Source organism: Globicephala melas, chromosome 5 (assembly GCF_963455315.2).
Source record: "Globicephala melas chromosome 5, mGloMel1.2, whole genome shotgun sequence".
Classification (NCBI taxonomy): Eukaryota; Metazoa; Chordata; class Mammalia; order Artiodactyla; family Delphinidae; genus Globicephala; species Globicephala melas.
Genome location: NC_083318.1, coordinates 101200830 through 101222245, shown reverse-complemented (window position 1 = coordinate 101222245; position 21416 = coordinate 101200830).

Here is a 21416-nt window from a genome sequence, read left to right as displayed (position 1 = left end):
AACAGAATCCAACAGTGCATTAAAAGGAGGATACACCAAGATCAAGTGAGGTTTATCCCAGGGATGCAAGGATTCTTCAATACATGCAAATCAATGTGATACACCATATTAAAAAAACTGAAGGATAAAAACCATATGGTCATCTCAATAGATGCAGAAAATGCTTTTGACAATATTAAACACACATTTCTGATAAAAACCCTCCAGAAAGTAGGCATAGAGGGAACTTTCCTCAACATAATAAAGGCCATTTATGACAAACCCACAGCCAACATTGTTCTCAATGGTGAAAAAGTGAAACCATTTCCACCAAGATCAGGAATAAGACAAGGTTACCCACTCTCACCACTATTGTTCAACAAACTTTTGGAATTTTTAGCTACAGCAACCAGAGAAGAAAAAGAAATAAAAGGAGTCCAAATAGGAAAAGAGAAGTTAAGCTCTCACTGTTTGCAGATGACATGATACTATACATAGAGAATCCTAAAGATACTACCAGAAAACTAGTAGAGTTAATCAATGAATCTGGTAAGGTTGCAGGATACAATATTAATGTACAGATATCTCTTACATTCCTATACACTAAAGATGAAAAATCTGAAAGAGAAATTAAGGAAACACTTCCATTTATCACTGCAACAAGAATAAAATACCTAGGAATAAACCTACCTACGGAGACAAAAGACATTTATGAAACAAACTACAAGACACTGATGAAAGAAATCAAAGATGACACAAACATGTTCTTGGATTGGAAGAATCAACATTGTGAAAATGACTATACTACCCAAAGCAATCTACAGATTCAATGCCATCCCTATCAAACCACCAATGACATTTTTCAGAGAACTGGAACAAAAAATTTCACAATTTGTATGGAAACACAAAAGACCCCAAACAGCCAAAGCAATCTTGAGAAGAAAAACAGAGCTGGAGGAATCAGGCTCCCTGACTTCAGACAATACTACAAAGCTACAGTAGTCAAGACAGTATGGTACTGGCACAAAAAAGAAATATAGATCAATGGAACAGGAGAGAAAGCCCAGAGATACACCCATACACAGATGGTCACCTTATTTTTGATAAAGGAGGCAAGAATATGCAATGGAGAAATCACAGTCCCTTCAATAACTGGTGCTGGGAAAACTGGACAGCTACAGGTAAAAGAATGAAATTAGAAGACTCCCTAACACCATACACAAAAATAAACTCAAAATGGATTAAAGACCTAAATGTAAGGCCAGACACTATAAAACTCTTAGAAGAAAACATAGGCAGAACACTCTATGACATCAATCACAGCAAGATCTTTTTGGACCCACCTCCTAGAGAAATGGAAATAAAAACAAAAATAAACAAATGAGACCTAACGAGACTTAAAAGCTTTTACACAGCAAAGGAAAACGTAAACAAGACGAAAAGACAACCCTCAGAATGGGAGAAAATATTTGCCAATGAAGCAACTGACAAAGGATTCATCTCCAAACTTTACAAGCAGCCCATGCAGATCAATATCAAAAAAACAAACAACCCAATCCATAAATGAGCAGAAAATCTAAATAGACATTTCTCCAAAGAAGATATACAGATTGCCAACAAACACATGAAAGAATGCTCAACATCACTGATCATTAGAGAAATGCAAATCAAAATTACAATGAGGTATCACCACACACAGATAAGAATGGCCATCATCAAAAAAATCTACAAACTATAAATGCTGCAGAGGTGTGCAGAAAGGAAACCCTCTTCCACCATTGGTGGGAGTGTAAATTGATACAGCCACTATCGAGAACAGTATGGAGGTTCCTTAAAAAGCTAAAAATAGAACTACCATATGACCCAGCAATCCCACTACTGGGCTTATACCTGGAGAAAGCCATAATTCAAAAAGAGTCACATTTCACAATGTTCATTGCAGCTCTATTTGCAATAGCCAGGACATGGAAGCAATCTATGTGTCCAACAACTGATGAATGGATAAAGAAGATATTGCACATCTTCAATATAAAATGGAATATTACTCAGCCATAAAAAGAAATGAAATTGAGTTATCTGTAGTGAGGGGGATGGACCCAGAGTCTGTCATACAGAGTGAAGTAAGTCCGAAAGAGAAAAACAAATACTGTATGCTAACACATACATATGGAATCTAAAAAAAAAGAAAAAAATTGTTTGGAAGAACCTAGGTGCAGGACAGGAATAAAGATGCAGACATAGAGAATGGACTTGAGGACATGGGGAGGGGGAAGGGTAAGCTGGGACGAAGTGAGGGAGTGGCATGGACTTACATATACTACCAAGTGTAAAATAGATAGCTAGTAGGAAACAGCTGCATAGCATAGGGAGATCAGCTCAGTGCTTTGTGACCACTTTGAGGGGTGGGATAGGGAGGGTGGGAAGGAGACGCAAGAGATATGGGGATATATGTATATATACAGCTTGTTCACTTTGTTATAAAGCAGAAACTAACACACCATTGTAAAGCAATTATAGTACAATAAGATGATATAAATAAATAAATAATTTATGCCCCCCCTAAATTAAATCTTTTTTAAAAATAAATAAAAAAGAGCACTCAATAACATGGTAACTCTAAACCTAAGTATTTTCAGTACAATAGTAAATGTAAATGGATTAATATCTCCTATTAAAGTGTAATTTTTTATATTATGTGCAACTAAATTTTTTCACAATATACAGGTAAAATAGAATTACATTAGAAAGGAGAAAACATTCAATGTATTTAGAAACAATAAAACAATAAGCATATAATATCATGCTTATAATAAGTATATATAATATCATATAATATATAAGCATATATAATATCATGCTTATAATAAGCGTCTTAAAGTAGTCTTTACATTCAGAACAATTTGTCATTATTGTAATTAGTATTATTATCCCAATTTCTTAAAAATATTTCAATACTTTTTCTATTTGAAAAAATATTTTAATATTTTTTTCTTCACTCTTTTGTGGTCTAATACATGGTAAGTATTTAGGTGCTAACATAACCTAAAAATATAGGTTTTTTTTTTACAGCCGAACAAAACTGACTCAAGAAGAAATAGATACCTTGAACATACTGATCACTAAAAGCAAAATCGAATCTGTAATTTAAAAAACTCCCTACCAACAAAAGTCCAGTATCAGATGGTTTCACAGGCAAATTCTACCAAATATACAAAGCAGAACTTACGCTGATTCTTCTCAAACTCTTCAAAAAGATTGAAGAGTTAGGAATACTTCCAAAGACATTCTATGAAACCACCATCACCCTCATATCAAAAACAGATGGGTGGGACTTCCCTGGTGGCACAGTGGTTGAGAATCCGTCTGCCAATGCAGGGGACATAGGTTCGCCCTGGTCTGGGAAGATCCCACATGCCGCGGAGCAAGTAAGCCTGTGTGCCAGAACTACTGAGCCTGCGCTCTACAGCCCACGAGCCACAACTACTGAGCCTAATAGCCACAACTTCTGAAGCCCGCCCACCTACAGCCCATGCTATGCAACAAAAGAAGCCACCACAATGAACAACCTGTACACCACAACGAAGAGTAGCCCCCTCTCGCCACAACTAGAGAGAGCCCGTGCACAGCAAAGGACACCCAATGCATCCAAAAATAAATAAAAAAAGAAATTTACTAAAAAAAAAAAAAAAAAGATGGAGACTTATCTCGTGGTCCAGCAGTTAAGATTTCGCCTTCCAGTGCAGGGAGTGCAGGTTCGATCCCTGGTGGTGGAGCTAAGATCCCACATGCCTCACAAACAAGAAACCAAAACATAAAACAGAAGCAATATTAGAACAAATTCAATAAAGACTTAAAAAAACACACAGAGAAAGACACTACCAAAAAAGAAAATTGCAGACCAATATCTTTGATAAATATAGATGCAAAAATTCTGAACTGAATATTAGAAAACAGAATCTGACAACACATAAGAGGATCATACACCATGACCAAATTTGATTCACCCCAGTGTCACGAAGTTGTTTCAACATATGCAAATCAATCAACATGATACACCCCATCAACAAAGGAAAAACAGAAAACAAATGATCATCTCAATAGATGCCGAAGAAAGCATTTGAAAAACTTCGACATCCATTCATGATAAAAACACTTACCAAAGAAGTGGGTATAGAGGAAACATATCTCAACATAATAAAAGCTATTTATGACAAACCCACAGGCAATAAAATACTCAATGTTCGTAAGCTGAAAGCCTTCCCGCTAAAATCTGGAACAAGACAAGGATGCCCACTCTCACCTCTTCTCTTCAACATAGTATTGGAAGTCCTAGCCACAACAATCAGACAAGAAAAAGAAATAAAATCTAACCAAATTGGAAGGGAAGAGATAAAGTTGTCATTATATGCAGATGACATGATAATATATATAAAGGAAACCCTAAAAATTCCACACAAAATCTACTAGAACTGATAAACAAATTCAGCAAAGTAGCAGGATACAAAATTAACATACATAAATTGTTTGCATTTCTTGGTTTTTCTTTTTTTTAAATTTATTTTGGCTGCATTGGGTCTTCACTGCTATGCACAGGCTTTCTCTAGTTGTGGCCAGTGGGGGTTAGTCTTCGTTGTGGTGCACAGGATTGTCATTGCAGTGGCTTCTCTTGTTGTGGAACACAGGCTCCAGGCACACCAGCTTAAGTAGTTGTGGCACACGGGCTCAGTAGTTGTGGCTCACGGGCTCTAGTGTGCAGGCTAAGTGCTTGTGGCACACAGGTCTAGTTGCTCCACAGCATGTGAGACCTTCCTGCACCAGGGCTCAAACCAGTGTCCCCTGTATTGGCAGGTGGATTCTCAACCATGGAACTACCAGGGAAGTCCCTGGTTGCATTTCTTTACACTAACAATGAAATATCAGAAAGGAAATGTAAACAAGCAATCCTTTTTAAAATGGCATCAAAAAAATAAAATAGGAATAAACCTCACCGAAGAGGTGAAAGACTTATATGCTGAGAACTACAAAACATTAGTAAAGGAAACTGAAGATGATTCAAAGAAATGGAAAGACATCCCACGCTCTTGGACGGCAAGAATTAATACTGTTAAAATGGCTATACTACCCAAAGCAATCTACAGATTTAATGTGATCCCTATCAAATTACCCATGACATTTTCCCCAGAACTAGAACAAATAATCCTAAAATGTATCTGGAACCATAAAAAGTCAGAACTGTCAACACAATCCTGAGGAAAAAGAACAAAGCAGGAGGCATAACCCTCCTAAACCTACAAAGTTACAGTAATCAAAACCGCATGGTATTGGCACAGAAAGAGATACATGGATCAATGGAATGGAATACAGAGCCCAGAAATAAACACACACACCTATGGTCAATTAACCTTCGACAAAGGAGGCAAGGATATACAATGGGGAAAAGATAGTCTCTTCAGCAAGTGGTGTTTTGAAAGTTGGACAGCCGTATTCAATTCAGTGAAGTCAGAACATACCCTCACACCATACACAAAAATAAACTCAAAATGGCTTATATGCTTAAATATAAGATAGGACACCTTAAAACTCCTAGAAGAGAACATAAGCAAAACATTCTCTGACATAAATCATACCACAGTTTTCCTAGGTAGTTTTCCCTAGGCAGTACAAATACAGTAAGTCACCTACATACGAACCTTCAAGTTGCAAACGTTCAAAGATGCAAACGTCCATTCACATGTCCAATCATGTAAGTTAGTTCACGTGTCTGGCATACATTGTCACGTGCGTGCATCCTCTATAAGTGGTTGTGCTTTTGTGTACTTTACAGTACTGTATAGAGTACAGTAGTACAGTACATTTATTTCAAGCCCAAGATGTCTGGAAGCGAGTGTGAAGGCAGTGGAGATGTAGCTGGTACTGGTAAGAAGTGCCAAGCGATAATGATGGAAACAAAGTGAAAGTAATTGAGAGAATGGAGCGAGGCAAAAAGATGTTTGACATGGCTCATTCTTATAACATGAATCATTCAATCATTGGCACGAATCTAAAGAACAAGGACAAGATCATGGAACATGTGAAGTCTGCTGTGCCAACGATGTTGACAAAATATCGAAGAAGCATGGAAAAGTGATGGAGGAGATGGGGAAACTTCTCAGTGTGCAGATGCAGGATCAACATCAGTGCTGAGTCCTGCTCAGCTTAATGGTGATTCAAGAGAAAGCTAAAAGCCTTTATGAAGACTTGAAGAAGAAACACGGCAAAGAATCAGAGGGTATATCTTTTAATGCCAGCCATGGCTGGTTTCATCAGTTCAAGGCTAGAGCCAACTTTCACAATGTAAAAGTAAGTGGAGAGGCAGCAAGTGCAGATAAGGTAGCTGTCCAGGAACTTCCGGAAACACTTTGAGAAATTATTGATGATGGTGTGTATTTATCCAGCCACGTTTTTAATGTAGATGAGACACAACTGTACTGGAAGAGGATACTGGACCAAAGTTACATCAGTAAGGAGGAAAAGTTGATGCCGGGCTGTAAAACAGTAAAGGATAGGCTAACTGTTGTTTGGTGGCAATGCTTCCAGTGAATTGAAGCTAAAGCCTCTCTTAGTTTATCATTCAGAGAACCCAAGAACCCTTAAAAACATAGCCAAGGGCTCTCTTCCTGTTGTGTGGAAGCGTAACCCCAAATCCTGGATTACACAGGTCACGTTCCAGGACTGGTTTTGCCACCACTTTATCCCAGATACAGAGAAATATTGCTTGGAGAAGGACATTCCAGCAAAACCTTCTTTTGCTCCTCGACAATGCTCTGGGCCACCCCCCATCCATGGATGACTTTCATCCCAACGTCAAAGTAGTGCATCTGTCACTGAAGACTACATTGCTCATCCAACCTATGGACCAGGGAGTTAGAGCAACTTTCAAGAAATATTATTTATGTCACACTTTTTGTCAGGCAGTAAAGGTAAGTGACAAATCAGGAACAACCTAGGGACAACTTTAGAAGGACTATAACATCTATAAGACAATAAAAGACATTGACTTTGTATGGTGTGAGGGTATGGTGGTCACGATGAATGGGGTTTGGAAGAACCTTTGACCACAGTTTGTTCATGATTTTTGTGGATTTGAGAAGGTAGATCAGAAGTCCGAAGAGGTCTTCAGCAACGTAGTGACCCTCAGTGAGAAGCTGGAGATAGATCTGCAAGAGGACAATTTCATTGAACTCCTTGCTGTGCAACTTGAGGAGCTTACTGATGGAATTGGAGGTCCAGAGAAAGGATGAAGAGGGATAGGAGGAAGAAGAAGTAACTGAAGAATTGAAGAGATTCACGACACAGAAAATGGCAAGGGAATCTCCTTTATTTGAGGAAGCACTGTTAGTTTTTGAGGCACAGGACCTGAATCTAGAATGGTACCCAAATGTGGCAGCAGCCATTCACAATGCAATCCAGTGCTACCTTGTCATCTATGATGAGAAAAAAAGAGCTACTACCCAGACATCAATGGATCATTTTTTCAAGAGGGTAGATGGAATTAAATCCAGCAAGGAACCAGAACCTGTGTCATCAACGTCAGGTGTGAGTGAAATTGCAGCTTGCCCTCTGTCTCCTATTGCTGATAATCCTTCACCTCTACCTTCTCCCACCTCCTCTCCCTCCTCCAATCAGTAACTCTTCTCGCCTCTTCCCTTGATACCAGCCCGAGTATCCCACTTGTTGTACTGTATTACTGTACTTCTCAAGTTACTGTACTGTAATATTAAAAATGTTTTCTTTGTTTTTGTGTTTGTCTTTTATGTATTGTTTGCATGGAAAGTATTATAAACCTATTACGGTACAATACCATATAGCTGACTGTGTAAGTTGGGTAGCTAGGCTAACTTTGTTGGACTTACAAATTGTACTTACAAACGCACTCTTGGAACATAACTTGTTCATATGTAGGGGACTTACTGTAAAAGTAAAACAGAAACAGGAACTAATCAAACTTATAAGCTGTTGCACAGCAAAGGAAACCATAATCAAAATGAAAATACAACCTATGGGCTGGGAGAAAATATTAGCAAATGATGAGACTGACAAGGGCTTAATTTCCAAACTATACAAACAGCTCATACAACTCAATAACAAAATAACAACTCAATGGAAAAATGGGTAGAAGACCTAAATAAACATTTCTCCAAAGAAGACATACAGATAGCCAATAGGCACATGAAAAGATGCTCATCACCACTAATTATTAGAGAAATGCAAATCCAAATTACAGTGAGGTATCACTTCACACTGATCAGAATGGCCATCATTAAAAAACTCTACAATTAACAAATGCTGGAGGGGGTATGGAGAAAACGGAACCCTTCCACACTGTTGGTGGCCATGTAAGTTGGTGCAGCCACTATGGAAAACAGTATGGAGGTTCCTCAAAAAAACTATAAAGAGAGTTGCCATATGATCTAGCAATCCCACTTGTGGACATATATCTAGAAAAAACTATAATTCAAAAAGATACATGAAACCCTATGTTCATAGCAGCACTATTTATAATAGCCAAGACATGGAAACAACATAAATATTCATTGAAAAATGAATGTATAAACAAGGTGTGGTATACGTATACAATAGATATTACACAGACATAAAAAAGAATGAAATAATGCCATTTACACCAACATGGATGGACCTAGAGATAATGATACTAAGTGAAGTAAGTCAGAAAGAGAAAGATATATACCACATAATATCACTTATATGTGGAATCGAAAACAGGACACAAATGAACATGTCAGCGAAACAGAAACAAACACCCAGATATAGAAAACAGAGTTGTGGTTGCCAAGGAGAGAGTGAAGGAAAGATTGGGAGTTTTGGAATAGCAGAAGCAAACTATTCTACATAGGATGGACAAACCACAAAGAACTACTGTACAGCAGAGGAAACTATATTCAATATCCTGTGATAAACCATAATGGAAAAGAATATATATATATTCTTATATATATATATATATATATATATATATATATATAAAAAACTGAATCACTTTGCTGCACAGCAGAAATTTATACAACAATGTATAAAGGCTTCAGAGGGTGTGGAGAAAAGGGAAACCTCTTACACTGTTGGTGGGAATGTAAACTGATACAGCCACTATGGAGAACAGTATGGAGGCTCCTTAAAAGCTAAAAATAGAACTACCATATGACCCAGCAATCCCACTACTGGGCATATACCTGGAGAAAACTATAATTAAAAAGATACATGTACCACAATGTTCACTGTAGCACTATTTACAATAGCCAGGACATAGAAGCAACCTAAATGTCCATCGACAGATGAATATATAAAGAAGATGTGGCCCATATATACAATGGAGTATTAGCCATAAAAAGGAACAAAATTGAGTTATTTGTAGTGAGGTGGTTGGACCTAGAGTCTGTCATACAGAGTGAAGTAAGTCAGAAAGAGAAAAACAAATACTGTACGTGAACACATATATATGGAATCTAGAAAAATGGTACTGAGGAACCTAGTGACAGGGCAGGAATAAAGACACAGATGTAGATAACGGACTTAAGGACACAGGGCGTAAGGGGAGACAGGGATGTAGTGAGAGAGTAGCACTGACATATATACACTAACAAATGTAAAAGACCTAGTGGTAATCTGCCGCATAGCACTGGGAGATCAGCTTGGTGCTTTATGTGCCCCAGAGGGGTGGGATAGGGAGTGTGGGAGGGAGGCTCAAGAGGGGGTGATATGGGGAATATATGTATACGTATACTGATTCACTTTGTTGTAAAGCAGAAACTAATACAGTGTTATAAAGAAATTATACTCCAATAAACATGTATTTAAAAAACCCACAACATTGTAAATCAAATACACTAGAAAATATTTCTTAATTGCAAAAAATTTTTCAAATGTAAGTTTATTGTGTGTGTGTACCACAGGTTCAATATATATGAATTATGTCAAAATGATTACATTGTTTTTCAAAATGAAGAATTTTTGAGATTCTACATCAGCTTCATAATATAAATGCAGAAAAACTATATTTTTTTTCTAAAGTTCAGAAGTAGCCATTTTGCTCATTCAGTATACAATAAACCACTATTCAAAAGGGATTCGTGACCTCTTCCTTCCAATGAAATATTTCTGCACTCACACAACTTTAATAGAATGTTCCACCATGAAATGACTTCCCACCTTAGAGACACGAGATTTGCATCCTGAAATCTCTTTCTTGCAAAAATGTCCAATTAGCATCACAGAAAATAAATGCTTTTTCCAGATCTCAAATTCCATACAATTTTATCAAGACATCATGTATGTTTTTTTTTCACACACACAGACTGTATTTTATTTTTACAAGAGATAAGTCAACTGACACCAAGCATTGTAAATGGATGACCACAACAAAAGCAACAATGAGGGCTTCTCTGGTGGCACAGTGGTTGGGGGTCGGCCTGCCGATGCAGGGAACGTGGGTTCGTGCCCCTGTCTGGGAGGATCCCACCTGCCGCGGAGCGGTTGGGGCCGTGAGCCGTGGTCGCTGAGCCTGCGCGTCCGGAGCCTGTGCTCCGCAGCGGGAGAGGCCGCGGCGGTGAGAGGCCCGCGTACCGCAAAAAAAAAAAAAAAAAGCAACAGTGATTGCAATTACCAAATACGAAACACACTCATACTATGTCATAATATTGACATTCAGTCCAGGAATCCTCCACTGTAACAGCTCCTTTACTTTGCAGTGAAAGACATCATGTATTTTTAAATTATCAGCACTCACCTGAGGTCTTCAAAAAATCAACAGAAACAAAATTTTGTGTTCTCTTTCATTGATGCTGCTTCTAAGTGGTCATTTCTAAATGGAAGTATTTAAGTATGTTAAGGTCATCTTATAACATCATATTTCAAATGACTACCGTCTCTCCAAAGATGAAATATGAGGAACTCATAATTAGGCTCTCCAAAGTATTACTCTCTGAATCTGTATTACCCTTCTGCCGAACTCCACACTGTTCATTATCCTCTGAGAATATTCTTTATCTTGTATGGCCAACACATGCTCTTTCATTTCATGAAGTTTTTTCCTACAATTTTATGCCTAGTTTATTTCTGAGAACATGCATTATTTCAGATTGATATTTATAGACACAAAGACTTCTCTATGATTCCCTGAGAGTTTCAAGAACTCCTTCTTTTTTTTTTAATACCTAGATTCTGAAGCTCTCCACAGAGCATTACTAAAATTGCATTTACATAAGTATCTACATATTAATCACACATTAACGCATTTACAATTGTATTATGCTTTATTGCTAATTTTGGAGCACAAACGTAGCTGTCTTATTTACCACCCTCTTGGAAATCACTTTAATATTTGCACTTAGGACTTGAAAGAGAATGGATAAATAAGAACCTGAAGAATATGCAAATACAATTTGTATATTTCTCATAAAATTAGGTGATTATCTCTACTTTATCCAGATACTCTGCAGGCATGATACTCGAGAATGTGTGGTCTTCCAGCAGGAAAACATGCAGTAATCCATGTGGCAGAGTTTACCTCTGACCAGCTAGGGTTGGTGACCTATGCATTCCTTACATGCAACATATCAGAAGTGGAAAAAGGGAATTTGTCAGTTGTGACAATAAGTATAATGAAGAATTGTAGCAGGTCATGCTCATATATTCAACACAGGTACAATCAAAATTTTGCTCAATTCTGGTAGATCTAAGTCTGTATCTGTTACCTTGTCTTTAACTATGAAATGTCAGAACTGACTTACAAAAAAAACTGTTTTGTTTGTTTGTTTTAATTACAGTCACGGTGAGCAAGACTTAGCTTAGAACAGCTAATGTGACTTAGTGATTCTCTCATCAGGAAACACAGTTTCTACTTCCCTGTTTATTCTCCACATCCTGTAGTAAGTTAAGTTTCAATGAAAGATAAATCTACAGGGAGAAAAGAAAAGAAAACTTACATGTGTTGGTAAGACCATTCTGACAGGTTTTACCATGTATGTCAGTGTTTCTGGCAATGGACACAAGCCAGAGCTCCCTACTCGCACATTTTCACTGATGTCATTCCCCTTGATCCTCAATTTGAAAGTGGATAAAAATGTTTTCTTCTTTAAGAAATTAAATAAAGAATGCTGTCTAGACATGATCCTCTAATGATTTTCAGTCAGTGGTCATCAACAGAGGAAAAGCACAGAATCTCATCCCCACAGAAGGGTGACATTCAATCAGGTAAGAAAATTCTCCCCCAAATCAGAGCTTCATCTTTAACATGCAATCAGAGGCTTTCACAGGTTCTTCATCACTCTGCAGTCAGCCCTACCATATGGGATTGGCTCCGAGAATCTCACATCACATGACTGACAAACATGTCATAGTACACTGATCTGGTACCAGATCCTGCCTCTCTTAATGAACTCCTGCAGGGACATTGGAATATTCTAGGATATTTCCTGGAGCCCTCTACTCTATACAGGTACACTTCCAAGTAGAAACAGAAGCTTTGATTCTCAATGGGACCCCTGCTCTGTCCAACCAACCTCTCTAGAAATATGATGTGCTAATCTCTCCTGATTAGAACATTTCAAGGTATCTCCCTGTGCTAATTTAGTAAAGGTAAAAGAGAAACAAGAAAGAGCAAACTATGCAGGGAGCAATATATAAGACTCCTTTACTTAATGTATTTATCTGATATACTCAAATATTGAGAAATATAGATTCATTTCATAACGGTCAAGAAAAGAGGAGAAGGAAGCTCCATGCCAACAGTATATATAAAATGGAATCAATATTGCATAAGCTCCAGCTTAAGCTTGGCTACAAGGTACTAACTCTTCTCATAAAGAAGGAATAACTCTCCATCATTTGAAGCACACTGAGAACTCAGACAGCTGGACACTGAAGGTGTAGTCTCCTCACTCGAATTCTGTACCTGCATCACAGAGCAATGAAATATTCACAAAGAATTATTAAGAATGAGGTGGGGAACTGAAATAAGAAAGATGAATCCATAGTCTGCCCTACCATCTGTTCTGTGGGATATTACCACCATAGTGGTCCAATATGACCTTCCCACTTTTCTCTGGGCCTCCCTACTTTCCACCTCCATCCTCTCATTATATCTTACCTACACTTGGAAACGACTCTAGTTTTTCCACTTATCTTTATCAATAAGTATTCCAAAGAACAACTGTGTATATAACTCCTTAGAAAGCTCAGGTCTGACTCATGAATACATGACCTTCGAAGTCCAAAGTTTTCCTAATTCCCTTTACTATATTTTTTCTTTTCTTTTTTTTTTTTTTTGCAGTACGCGGGCCTCTCACTGTTGTGGCCTCTCCCGTTGCGGAGCACAGGCTCCGGACGCGCAGGCTCAGTGGCCATGGCCCAGGGGCCCAGCCGCTCTGCGGCATGTGGGATCTTCCCGGACTGGGGCACGAACCCGTGTCCCCTGCATCGGCAGGCAGACTCTCAACCACTGCGCCACCAGGGAAGCCCTATATTTTTTCTAATTTCCGTGTACTTAACACTCTCAGGACCTCCACTGTTCTCAGGTTCGTCTTCCCTGAAAAATCTGTCAACTTAGACATAGACTTAAGTATCACCCTCTAATTTTCTCCTAGGGAATCCAGTTTTTAAAAAAGCCTCAGCAAGCCTTATGGACTTTGTTAAAGACTCTTTAAGATAACCCATGGGAGATAGCAGTACACCCACAGATATCTATTTAATATACCCTCAGAATAATTTTTTTTCTTTTTTATAAAGTGTCTTCTGTCCAATCAAGAATCTCAGCTCTTCTTCTTCAACATATACAATGTCTCACCCTTCTGATTACTCTCTGCTCTATCTCAGGTCCACTCCCTTTCCTGATATTACATTCTTTCCCAATTTTTTATGTTGGTAAAATAAAATAACATAAAATATAACATGTTAATTATTATAAGTGCACCGTTCAGTGATATTATAGGAATATATAATATGAATGTATAAATACATTCATATTATTGGGCGATGAACATCACCATTTATCTTTCTACTTCTTTTCTACGTTTTAAAACTGTAACTCTATATCCTTTAAACATAACTTTCCTTTTTGTTCCATAACCATCTGAAAAGCATCATTACCCTCCCAATTTCTATGGTTATGACTACACTAAGTACCCCATATAATTGAAATAAGTAGTTGTATTGTTATGACTCACTAAAAGTCACAAAAATGGAATTTTTGTAGCTAAATTTCCTCAAGATCCCTCCATGTTGTAGCATATTCCTAGACCTTTTCCTTCTTAAGACTGAATAATATTGTATTATATGAGTATACCACACTTTGCTTATCCAGCAACTAGTGGATGAACACTTAGGTTGCTTTCATATTTTACCTACTGGGATTATTACTGCTCTAAACACTGGAGTACAAATATTTCTTTAAGACCCTGATTTCAATTCCTTTGGGTATACCTCATAGTAAAATTCCTGGATCATGTAGTAATTCTATTTTTCAATATCTGAAAAATAGCCATACTCTTTTGAAAAGCAGCTGTATCATTCTACATTCCCACTGACATAGCACAATTCTTCCAACTCCCTCACATCCTCACCAATACTTGTTTTCTGCTTGTGTATGTGTGTGTGTGCTTGTGTGTGTATGCATGCACACAAATATATAAACACGCATTTAGTGATATGGAGCATCTATTCAAGTGCTTAGTCATTTGTACATCTTTTTGAAGAACTATCTGTTCAAGTCTTTTATCCATTTTTGAATCAGGGTGTTTGCTTTTTATTGAGTTGTAGGAGCTCTCTGTATTTTCTGAATAGAAATCTCTTGCCAGATAGATGGCTTTCAAATATTTTCTCCCATCTTGTGGGTTGCCGTTTTATTCTGTTTACATTTCTTTGATACACATTTTTTTTTTTAATTATGTACTGGAAATTGTTTATTTTTTTTGTTAGCTGTACCTTTGTTGTTCCTTTGTTTCATATTGAGGGAAACACTGCCAAATCCAATGTCATGAAGCTCTTGTCTTGTGTCTTCTTCTAAGACTTTTTATTAGGTCTTATATTTAGTTTCTTGATATGTTTTCATTAATTTTTGCATATGATGTTAGGTAAGGGTCCATGTTCCTTCTTTCGCATGTTGACAACAAGACTTCTCAGCACCATTTGTTGAAAATACTATCCTTTCTACTTTGAAAAGTTTTGGCAACTTTTCAAAAATCATTTGGCCATATATCAGGATTTTTTTCTGGGTGTTCTATTCTATTCTATTGGTCTTGAATAAGGGAGAAAATAGTATAACCTATCCAGGTTGATGAAGAACATAAAGAAAGACAAGAACTGAGAATTAGGAGGGCAATATAAAACAGCTGGGAGTAAAAGACAGTGTGAGAGAAGATCTTGTATTTGTGAGTTCATGGAAATATGATCATGCTAAAACCACTAAACGCCTGACTTTGAACAATACAGTAAATGTTCTAGCAAGGAACATAACACTTACCCATCTCTGGGAAATATAGTATGGGCATAAAGGTAAACTACACACAAATATATTAAAAAGGGAAGGGTTTTCATGGTGTGAGAATATGGTGGGATTTGAAATACAATTTACTTCTGTTCTACCATCGTCTCTAAAATTTATCAAAGTGTATATACAAGCAATTCCAATTCTGGTAATGTTCTTGACAGGTTTATATATGAACTTCAGCAGACCAGTAAATGTACATTCATAATAGGACTGTTCTTTAATCCAAAAAACAAAACACAAAAACTGGAAAGACTAGAGTTCACTTTATCAACACACATACAGATGCAGTGATGGTTAACAGTCCAAAAACAGAAGGTGAGCATGGGTGCAAGAGGTTAATCCCCAGGCTGGGGTGGGGTGCAGAGTTTGAGGGTAACACAGGTAGAAAATCCTTTTGTCCTATCCTTGATTTTTGAGGTATGGAAATTCACAGATCACTACCTTCATTTAAAAAAGAATGAATGAATGCACTATTCAATTTTTTAAAACAGGAGAAGTAAACATGAGTGAAAATAAATTTCAAACTGTCACTAATCAAATAAGATATTAAGAAAAATTAAATAATGTGATTTAAGAATGAAGTGGAGAGATTGTCCAAGATGGTAGCATTGAAAGACCCAGAGCTTGATGTCTCTCATGGGCACACCAAAGTCACAACTGTTTACAGAACAGGAATTGATGAAAAAGGCCGGGACCTACCATAAAAGATGTTTTACAGCTAAAGATATAAGAAAGGCACCTTGGCAAGACAGGAAGGAAGGGCAAAATCTCAATAGAATCAAGACCCATGCCACCAGGTGGGTGGCCCAAAAGTCGGAGAATAATTACAGTTTCTGAGGTGTTCCCAGGTAGCAAGGGGTATGAACCCAACATCAGGCTCCCAAGCCCAGGGATCCTATGCTGAAAAGAAGAGTTCCTAGAAAGTTGGGCTTTGAAGACCAGTAGTGCTTATTTTCCAGAGAGCCAGAGGGTTGTGGGAAATAGAGATTCTACTCTTAAAGGATGCTCACAAAATCCCACATGATCCGAGAATCAGAACATAAGCAGAAATTTGAAAGCATCCTGGGTCATACCTACCTCCTGATCTTGGAGAGTCTCCCAGAGAGGCAAGAGGCAACTACAGCACAGCCTCAGGGACATAGACACTGGCAGCAGCCATTTGGGGGAGCTCCTACCTCGTGGCCACTGGTACCAGCAAGCATAATTTCAGAATCCTCCCTATATCTTTTTAGCCTCAGGACATAACCCTGCCATTTCAACCAGACTATAGACACAAGTGCTGCAGGATGCTGCAGGCCAAGAAACTAACTGAGCCGGGGCATAGCCCCATCCAGCAGCAAAAAGGCTGCCTTCAGAACCTCTCAATGCCCAGCTGCCCCTGGACATAGGCCCAGCCACCAAAAACCCCAGGACCAGCCTCCACACCTCAGTGGACAGGCACCAGCCCCAGAGTTCCTGGCCCCTCTGACAAGTGAACCTGCTCTGGCCTTGGAATCAGCCTCACCATCAGCAGTGATTACTGCACAGGGACTGGATGGAGCTTGGACCTACCCAACAGCAAACCTGCTCTAGCAGTGGGATCAGCCTCATATACCAACAGGCACACACCAGCTCCAGGAATACCACAGTCCACAGCCTGTGTGACCAGAACACTCACTTGCAGGCCAGAAGCAGCCATGGACTCAGCAGGGTCCTGAACCTGCCCATCAGAATGCCAACACAAGATTAGGGGTACCCCAGACCCTGCAGATAGCTGTGTCAGGAACAGTGATCCAAGTCCAACTCTGCGATTCCTGGGCCCTGCAGACAGAACTCAGGACCTGTGTCTTCCACCCAGTAGCCAGCATAGCCCCAGGACCAGTGACTGGGCACTAGCCCTGATATCACCTGGACTATAACTCTATCCATAAGTGAACCAGCACTAGATTTGATGTCTCCCAGTGTTGTGCAGCCAGCTGCCTTATGATTTGGCCTCACCAAGCAGCACAGACAGCCTCCATACAAGGCAGGGTCTGTCAAACAAGCAGTCTGGGGGCAGCCAAGCCTACCAGACCACCCACAGTAGTCAGCCCACCACAACAGAAGAGCCCAAGCAGCCCACATAGGCGGTACACCTAGATCATATAGTTTTCGTGACCAGGGGACAGTGGGCTGCTGGGACACATAGGACCTCTCCTACCAAAGGCCACTTCTCCAAGGTCAGGAAATGTAACGAACCTACTACATACATAGCAATAAAAACAGCAAGTTAAGAAAAATGAGGTGACACAGAAACACGATCCAAATGAAGGAACAAGATAAGAACCCAGAAGAAGATCTAAGTGAAGTGGAGATAGCCAATCTCCTCAACAAACAGTTCAAGGTAATGACTATAAAGATGATCAAAGAACTCAGGAGAAGAATGGACGACCAGAGCAAGAAGTTAGAATTTTTTTTTAAAAAAGAGTTAGACCATTAAAGAACAACAAAACAGAGAAGACGAATGCAATAACTGAAATGAAAAATACACTAAAAGGAAACTACTGTAGACTACATGATACAGAGGAATGAATCTGAAAACTGAAGGACAGAGTACTGGCAATCACTGAAGATGAACGGTAAAACAACAGATTAAAATGAAATGAGGAAAGTTGAACAGACTTATGAAACAACATCAAGTGTACTAATATTTGCATTATACTGGTCCCAGGAGCAAAAAGGAAAGAGAAAGCAGTGTAGAACATACCTGAAGACATATGAGCTGAAAACTTCCATAACCTGGGAAAGAAAACAGACATCCAAATCCAGTAAACACAGTAAGGCCAAACCAGGATCAACCCAAAGAGGACCACACCAAGACTCATTGTAATTAAAATGGCAAAAAAATAAAGATAAAAAGACACTATTAAACAGAACAAAGGAAAAGCAACAAGTTACAAACATGGGAACTTGCATAAAGTTATCAGCTGACTTTTCAGGATAACCTCTGCATGCCAGAAGAGAGTGGCATGGTATATTTAAAGTCATGAAAGGGAAAAGCCTATAACCAAAAATACTCTACCCAGCAAGGCTCTCCTACAGATTTGATGGTGAGATCTAAAGTTTTACAGAGAAGCAAAACTAAAAGAGCTCAGCATTGCCACACCAGCTTTATGAGAAATCGTAAAGGGGCTTTTCTAAGTGAAAAAGAAAAGGCCACAACTGAAACATAAAAATTAGGAAAGGAAACTTACTAAAGAAAAACCTCATTGGATAAGGCAAATATTCAACAAAGGTAGTAAATCAACCATGTACACAGCTAATAGGAAGGATGAAAGAAAACAGTAAAAAAATCATCTATATTCACAACAAGAAGTTAAGGGACACACAAAACAAGTAGATGTAAAATATAAGGTCAAATTCAGTAACTGTGGGGGAGCAGGGTAACAGTGAAGGGTTGTTAGCGTCCATGTGAAATTAAAAGCTCAGCAACTTCAATAATCACACACACACACACACACACACACACACACACACATACCTGAAAGAAATCCAAACATAATATTAAAGATAGTCCTCACATCACAGATGAAGGGAGTAAAAGGAACACTGAAGAAATTAAAGAGGTATTCTAAAAATACTCAAGACAAATGAAAACGAGCACACAATGATCGAAAATCTATGGGACACAGCCAACGCAGTTCACAGGGGGAAGTTATAGTGATACAAGCTTATTCTTAGGAAACAAGAAAAATATAAAATAAACAGCCTAACATTACACCTGAAGGAATTAGAAAAAGAAGAAAAAACAAAACTCAAATCTGTGAGAAAGAAAAAAATTAAGAAAACAATACCATATGCAATCACACCAAAAAGAATAAGATGCCTAGGAAAAAACACACCTAAGCAGGTAAAAGACATGTACTCAGAAATCTATCAGCCACTGGTGAAAGAAGTTGAAGGCAACAGAAGAAGATGGGAAAATATAGCAGGTGCATGGACTGGAAGAATTAATACTGTTAAAATAAACATAATACCAAAGACAACCTACAGACTTAATGCAATCTCTATCAGAATACCAAAGCATTTTCACAGAACTTGAAAAAGTAATTTTAAAATTTGTATAGAAACACAAAGACCCCAAATAGCCAAACAATCTTGAGAAAGAACAGAGCTGGAGGCATCACGCACCTTGACTTCAGATTATGCTGCAAAGTGACAGTAATCAAAGAGAATTGGCCCGGAGCAAAAACAGACCCAAAGATCACTGGAATAGAATAGAGATCCCCGAAATAAGCCCACACACTTATATTTAATTGATTTATGACAAAGCAGGCAATATGGAGAAAAAACTGTCTCTTCAATAAGTGGTACTGGGAAAACCGGTCAGCTACATGGAAAAGAATAAAATTAGAGTATTTTAGCATACCATATATAAAATAAACGCAAAACTGAATAAAGACCTAAATGTAGGACCATAAGACCCCTAGAGGACAATACAGAGCATTCTTCAACATAAATGATAGCAACAGTTTTAGGTTCAGTCTACTAAGGCAAATTAAACAAAAGCAAAAATAAACAAATGGGACTTCACTAAACTTAAAAGATTTTGCACAGCAAAGGAAACCAAAGACAAAATGAAAAGACAACCTGCTGAAGGAGAGACAATATTTGCACATGATAAGAGGTTAACACCAAAAAGATGACCAAGCAAGGGCTCATATCTAAACTACAGAAACAGCACATACAACTCAATATCAGAACAACACTCAAAATCTTTCTTAAAAAAATGAGAAGACCTAAATAGACATTTTTCCAAGGAAAAACTACAGATAGACAGCCAGAACACACAAAGATGCTAAACACAGCTAATCGCCAGTAAAATGAAAATCAAAACGATGAGATATATATCACCTCAGTCTTGTCAGAATGGCTGTCATCAAAGAGATCACAAATAACAAATGTTGGTGAGGATGTGGAGAAAGGGAAACTCTTGTACACTCTTGATGTGAATGTGAAGTAGTGCAGCTACTGTGGAAAGCAGAATGGAGGTTCCACAAAAAACTAAAAATAGAACTAACATAATATCCAGCAATTTCACTCTTGGGTATATCAGAATAAAACAAAAACACTATTTCAAAAAAATAACTGCACACCAATGTTCATAACAGTGTTATTTGCCATAGGCAGATATAGAGTCAAACTAAGTGTTCATCAATAGGTTAGGGGATAAAAGATATTTTTTATGATGACTTCAAAAAAAATGAAATTTTGCCATTTGCAAGAACATGGATGGACTTGGAGGGTATTATGCTTAGTAAAATAAGCCTCAGAGAAAACAAGCATGGTAGGTTATCACTTACACATGGCATCTGAAAATTGAATACAACAACAACAACAAACAAAAAAAACAGACTCATAGGTTAAAGATCAGACTAGTGGTTACCAGCAGGGAGAGACAGGGTGGAGGAGCAAAATCGTGGTAGGAGATTCTGAGGAATAATCCACTATGTGTAAAATCAATAATCTACAGTGATGTACTGTATAGCATGGGGAATAGAGCCACTTTTTAATAATAAGTATAAATGGAGAAGAACCTAAACATTTATGAATCACTATGTTGTACGTCTAAAACTAATATAATAATGTAACTTAACTATAGATCAATAAAATATAAAGTAAGAAACAATAAAGGGGAGCGGCAGATTATTAGATAGAAATCAATTAAATAAACACACGTTCTGGAAATCAAGGAATTAAAAAACAACATGTAAGACACAACATTGGCATTTAAAGTGTACAATCTATTCATTTAAAAGAAATCATTTAAGTGGTGAAAAATTGTACCCATTCTCACAATTTTTTATATGTAGGATAAATTATCTACAAAAATATGTTACAAATATTCACTCAAAAAGAAAGAGAAAATTTGGATTAACCC